Source organism: Gavia stellata, chromosome 14 (genome assembly GCF_030936135.1).
Source record: "Gavia stellata isolate bGavSte3 chromosome 14, bGavSte3.hap2, whole genome shotgun sequence".
NCBI lineage: Eukaryota > Metazoa > Chordata > Aves > Gaviiformes > Gaviidae > Gavia > Gavia stellata.
In genome coordinates this window covers 8,909,591-8,915,590 of record NC_082607.1, presented here as the reverse complement: position 1 = coordinate 8,915,590, position 6,000 = coordinate 8,909,591, and positions in this window count along the sequence as shown.

Below are 6,000 nucleotides of genomic sequence, written 5' to 3'. Positions count from 1 at the left end.
CTTATATTTTTTGTTTAGTATGCTCCAACGCTGGCAATACAAGTGCTATGGAAACCTTGAGTCATCAGTGGCTCGTAGCAGATTTCCACTGTGGTGGACCGTCACTAGGCTTTTGCAGTCTTCCCCTTGAATTTTCAATCCTGTTTCCTTTCTCGTGTCTATGAAAGTGCCCAGCACTGACCACCCACCATGTTGTTTTCCCTCCGCTCTTCTCTGCTGCTTTCTCCCCTCTTTTCTGCCTTGCTGCTGGATGGTAAAATGAGGGAGCAGGAAGTGTGTGTGTGTGTTGTGAGGAATTGGGAGATTGCAGATGGGAGATGGCAGGGGGTGGCAGGAGAGGGTAGGGCTGCTGGGGGTAAGGGTCAAGCTGCCCGTCCTTGGCTCAGGGATGCTGTAGAGTATGCGTTGTGCAAGGCTGGAGAAGTGTTGGGGTGACAAATGGGCATGTTGTGACATGGGAAATAGCTGGCACAAACTCCCCGTTCTGTTGGATTTTCCTTGCAAACACAATGGATTTAGCTGAATAGGGAATAATTGAAGTTTGAAAATGTTTCTGACTCTGTTCTGAAATTGTTTGGAAGAGAATTCGCATTATTATAGCTTTTTTTTTTAAAAAAAAAGGCTGGGCATAATCGTAATTGGAAATTCTTGTCTTTTATATGTGTTACATATGAAATCTTTTATTGCAGTTACTATTTTTTGTTAAATGAAACTGAGTGACTTCAGGGTGAAGTTTCTGGTTTTTCTTTTTGTTTGTTTGTTTTTCATGGCTGTCTGAGGTAAATTGTTACTTTCACTTGGCTATGGAAAGCAGTTGTTTGGTTGCCTTGTCTGCCTTTTTTTGTAGATAGTACCAAATTATTACTGGGGACTGGGGAGCTTTTTGACCAAGAATGGAGGACAGCTGCATTTTCTACCCTTTGAATATGAGACACAGAGGCTACAATTAGATACCAAAACATAGGATTAAAAATTTCCTTGTTTTAACCTGAGATTTGCACCTCACTAGAAAGAGCTAATGCAATATTCTCTCTCTGCACAATTATAAGTGTGGTTGCTCTAGGGAAAATGGCGGGGAGGGTTAGATTGTGAAGCTCTGCCAGAAGCATCTCCTGCCCTCAGAGGAAGCCCGCTGGAAGATGGAGAAGAGCAGAGCAGGAGAACGCAGAGAACTGTTCACAACTCGTTACTGATGTGCAATGCTCAGCCTCATAGCTCAGCACTGAACAACAGGAACTGCCACGCTGTTTCCAGGAACAGCCAGGGGCAGATGCTTAGTGATGAGAGAGAGGAAAAAAAAAAGAAAAGGCCACATACCAAATCATCTTGACTTGGCATCTCCTCCCAGCTTTGGGAAATCAGCTGTGTAAGGGTTTGAAAACCCCAAAGTTTCACCTTAGCTACTGTGTTTATCTGCTGTTGATCACACTGTCCCCCATGAATTTGTTGAATGCCTTTTAAAATCCATTTTCAGTTCCACAGCCTCCTGAGGCAATGACTGCCACAATTATGGATGGTATGAAAGAGTACTTCCTTTTGGGTGTGTTTGTTTTAAACCTGCTGCTTAATGACTTTGTTGGATGCCCCCTCAGCTTTTGTACTGGAAGAGAAAGTGTACGATTATTTACCTTCTCCATTCAGCATGTTATAGACTGCTATAATTTCCCTCTGCAGTCATCTGGGTTTTTTTTCCAACCTGAAGAGCTCTTGTCTATTTAATTTCTTCTTGTAGTGAAGCTGTTCTGTATCTCAAAAAAGATAAATGTGTGCTTTTTATTACTCCTCTCCCTCTTCTACCTCTCAGACAAAAGTGTCAAGGAAACCTTATACAAGAATGCCATAGTCAAAAGATTCTTTGGTGCCTCTTTGTGCCAAAATAATTAGCTTTCAGCTCTTAGAAATTGCCAACAGCTTCTGAAAGGATGTGAAAACTTTGTTCTTGTAACCCTCTCCAGTTCGAGGTTGCATTCATATCCCAAACTAGGTAAGAACATGCAGCAAGTAAGCAGAAGTGTCTGGATTGCAAGTTCTCCTTTGCTGCCAACAAACCTTCAAACTTTGTACGCAAAAATCGAGTGAGTGCAAGGAAGTGACAAAATCGGGACCTGAGAGATCAGGAAGTTCAGTAATTCAGTCTGTACTGAGCAAGGTCAGCAGCGCTAAACAGGAACAAAGACGGCAACTCCAGAGAGAGCTTTTTTTTTTCTACTTAGTCCAGAATAAGCACAGTATCTTCTATCGTCTGTAAATCTTAAGAGACAGAGGAGTGAAAGAGATAGAAACATAGAAATTTAAAATAAAAATGTGCTATCTGGCATAAATACCCCATTTGAGAGAGGCAAATGCAAATGTCTTCAGATCCAGGCACAAGCATCTGTGGGGAACACCTTGCTGCCCTTTCAGCCTGGCAAAGTCGCACAGATTTTCCACCTTGTGTCCTTTTTTCCTACCCCGTCATGTTCGAGCTGACTCTTCAAGACTGCACACCTATTTCTTGCCGCTGTGTCTCAGTTCTTTGAGTTTCCCATCTGCTCTGTGCTGCTGGCAATGCTGCTGCACTGCGCTGTCTGCTCCTGCCATCTCCTTTTTTCATGCCACTACACAGAGAGCTGGTCTTGCAAGATGAGGTTGTGTCCCTGCCTAAGCTCTTCCCGGAAACTTGTTTCCTCCAAACACCTACTAGATACCTCAAAGATAAGCCTTTGCTTCCTCTTCCTCATTATTTCTCTAAAAAAAAAAAAAAAAAAAAAAAAAAAAAAAAAAAAAATTGAAGAATGAAGGGATCTTTGTTTTATTCTCCTGTGCACTTGCTTTTTGCTGAGTTTCCTTCTAACCTCAACAGTGCTGCTTGGGCCTTTCTCTCCTGTCACGCCTTGCTGTCTTGTTACCACCCACTCATTAGATCATGTCTGAAATTAGCTTGCGAGAACTACAGGGCAGGGTTGATTTCTCTTGCCTCTTTAGCGAGGGCTTGGCACAGTTTTGAGTGGTTTTGAAAAAAAAATAGTAAAAACAACAAAATAAGCCCTTGTGCATCTGGGGAAACCAAGGTAGGACAGCCAGGTACCTATGGAAGATGCTGGTGAAGGTCTCTAGCAGAGCCAGGGAGAGCTCATGTGGCACCACAGCTTGTGCTCCAAGAAGATAATTCTGTCCACTTCCGTAACTGTCTTCAATGATGAATACTCATTAGGATGAAATATTGGATTCCTTTGGGGGGAAAAAAATACTTTGTGAAAAATGCTTACAGTAAATTCAATGCTTTTATTTCAGTGTTTTCTATAGTAGCTTTGGGCATTTTTTGGCAACTAAATTATGATAAAATAAACATACTAATGCCCTGAAAGTATTCAGTTTCAGTAAGGCGATGATGATGATGATCTGTTAAGGTGATGTCAGAAATGTTAATATTAATCCCTAAATAACACATCAGATTTCCAGTTCGGGTCCAGTAACGTGATTTTTAGGTGCTCTCAGCACAGAGTTAAGGTCCCACAGAGTGGTGTCCCTCAATATTTTGAAGACTATCCCTAACTTTTTTCTTTTTGAGACACAAAGGACCATGCCAGCGGGGGACAGTGGGTGTTCCAGGTGGGGCGAAAGGATGCTGAGGGCTGAAAAGTGACTTGCAGAGCCAAAATTGGAGACTGATGGGTCTGTACGAGGGCTGAGGCTCCACGAGACTCGCAGCAGGGTCGGGTCCATTTTGGATCAGGCACAAGCAGGATGTGGAGTGCACTGTTAGGTTAGGTAAACTTTCTTTGTGGGAGATACACTGAACTCTGTAAGGGAGAATTTCTGTTGCAGCAAGCCACGTATATAGTAAAAAAATCATAACTGTGTCCAGAAATGAAAAAGCCAAGCGTGTCTTTCCCTTTATGATGAATCCTGTCAGTTTAGAGCGGGTCCCCAGCCTGCATGAGTATTCTTTGTCGTAAAATAAATGCTGATAGGTAATAGATGAAACAATGTTCACTTCTCACTCGGTGGCACAAAATCTGTGTACCCTAGCCTAGGAAAATTACTTTCCTAACCAGTCCCTGTTGGCTCTAGTCTATTTAAAAATGCGTGTTTTCAGGTGTCAGTTCTGGTAATGATACACTGCATTTATGACTCTTCCTCTCAGAAACCCAGGCAGAAGGACGTAGTTTTCCTCAGAAGAGGCAATTTTTTAGTCTGTCTTTATATTTTACCTTGTAGAAGGTAATAAAAAACAAATCCTGCTACTTTGCACATTCATTTAATTCATATTGTTGCTTTCCACATGGGTAATACTCTGGATTTTTTTTTTATAATGCCTTTCATCCAAAGATCCCAAGCTGATTTGGCCTGATTCCCAGGTACAGCTTAGCAACACTTAGCATAAGACCAATAAAAGGAAGTAACAGGGAACTTCACATAGTTCTTGGCTGGCTGTCAGTTCAAACGCACCCACAGGTCAGAGCATCCCTGGCCCGTGAGCCCCCGCTTCCCGCAGCTGTGACTGCCTGGTGCAAGTCTCTCCTGTCTCAGCCAGAAATCCCTCTTCCTTTCCTTTCTTCTCCCCCCCAGAACAAGTTCTGCTCTCTCCCAGCAGTTATAAGAGGGAGATGATAAATCTTTGTGGGGAGAACTTGGTGGGACATACAGGGTCTTGGAGCTGGGGGAGCCACCCCGTTAATCTGATGTTATTCGCCATTTGATCACAAAGGCGCGCTAAGCCGAAGCGCACACTTTCAGTTTTGTATCTCCCTCCATGTGCATAGGTATGTGAAAGATTAATTTCTTTTTCTCGTCTTCATGTTTAGAGTAACTCATTTCTCCAGTTTGCTAAATTTATCAAGAGGGTTTCAGTTTCTTTTTCAGTAACCGGTATGTTTTTCAAACTTTTATTCTGAATGTTGTTTCTTCTTTGGAGAGACTCTTGGACTTTGAAACCAGCTCTCATATGGAAAGCCTTGCCTGTCTGGAAATTTCTTCCAGCTTGGTTTGCTGTTCAAAGTACTGCTTCATGGATTCATTTTATGTTTCCTCAGAGACATTTTGTCAGAATTTTGCTTATCTACTATTATTGCAAAATGATCCACCATCTTAGGCAACCAATCACTTCCTCATCCCCTTTTCATTGGTCTTTAAAGCAAAATGGAAATTAAACTGTGTCTGCTGTTATGCAGGCTGCGGTGATCTGGCTTTCACCTTTGGACCACAGGCAGTATTAGCTGTGCTCACATAAAAATTGTGCAGAAAGGGGAAAGGTACTCTGTACCGTGTACAGCAAAGGGTTAACCCATGAGTTGGGAGAAAATCACACTGGCTGGACTCTGCCCCTTTGCTAATAGGCCTCTTTTTCTGAAGTGCATGCAAGACAGATGAAAATCTCAGAGTTGCCCTGAATTATTTTCCTGAGCACGCAGCTTTCTCTTTTTGTGGTTAAATATGACAGTTATAGTGTAGTATTTATGCACAGTCAATAAATCGGCAGAAAACGTGCTGCAGTCAGGGTATGTATCTGTAGTCTGTTCTTTATACTTTAGCTGAAAATGGAATTCTTGAATTCACTGAAGCCTGTGAAAAGAAATTCAGGTGCACATCTCCATGGGAGACTTACACAAAGTCTGATGGCCCACAGTAATGTGGGATTTGCACCTCAGCTTCCATTACTGTCTTCCAGTCTACAGACCCAGACTCCCGAAAGGCAGCAGAAAGGCAAGCTTTGGATCAGATTCCCAAACTCTTGCTTGTCTTCAGTGGAATGACTGCAGAAAGTAGATGGAGCAAGTGAAAGGGGCAGAAATCTTTAAGGGGTGAGTTACAATTTTGTGGAAGTTTGTAGTGTAGTTACAAAATAGCGAGAGGAAAAAAAAAAAAAGGTGCTGCTGAGCAATATCCTGGAAAATACTGCTTTGCTTTTTTTTCAGAAGGGGCTGTGTGACACACCAGCACAAGCAGCCTGGCCTTTTCTAGTGTCTGGCATAAGAGCAGCTATCTGCTGACGGGTGAGAATATTTAGCCCCCACACAG